The following is a 558-nucleotide window of genomic DNA, read 5'->3' on the forward strand; positions in this document are numbered from 1 at the left end:
TAGTGAGGGAGTGTGGTGGTCCACTTGGATTTTTTGGCACGTTTCATCGATGACCCCGTGAAATAGCTGGCATCTCTCCCCCTCCTTACTTGGTCAACGTTATTTACTGTACAAAGTGTAAGAAAGAATTTTTAAAACAATTAATAAATTATATTTATAAGCAATGCTGAGAAACCTGTGTCTCCCTGGTCTTTCTTTATACTCAGTTGCAAACGACTCAACTGCATGTGGAGCTTGAACTAAGTGTGAGTGTGTGTGTGTGTGTGTGTGTGTGTGTGTGTGTGTGTGTGTGTGTGTGTGTGTGTGTGAAGTGTAGTTGTCAAGTCACTTCACTGATACCTTGAACTGTGTTTGTGTGTGCGTGCGTGCATGTGTGCCGTTGTACATGCATGCGTTAAGTCCACTTGCTGTCAAAATAGCCATTTGGACTAATATGACCTGAATGAAGAAAAATATTTTCCCTCCCCTTTTTGGAACTGGATTCAGCAGGCAAAACAACACATGTCTCAAAAAGCAACTGAATGACATTTGTTTTTTCATTATTATTTTATTAGGGAA

This window comes from Engraulis encrasicolus, chromosome 3 (genome assembly GCF_034702125.1).
Source record: "Engraulis encrasicolus isolate BLACKSEA-1 chromosome 3, IST_EnEncr_1.0, whole genome shotgun sequence".
Taxonomy (NCBI): domain Eukaryota; kingdom Metazoa; phylum Chordata; class Actinopteri; order Clupeiformes; family Engraulidae; genus Engraulis; species Engraulis encrasicolus.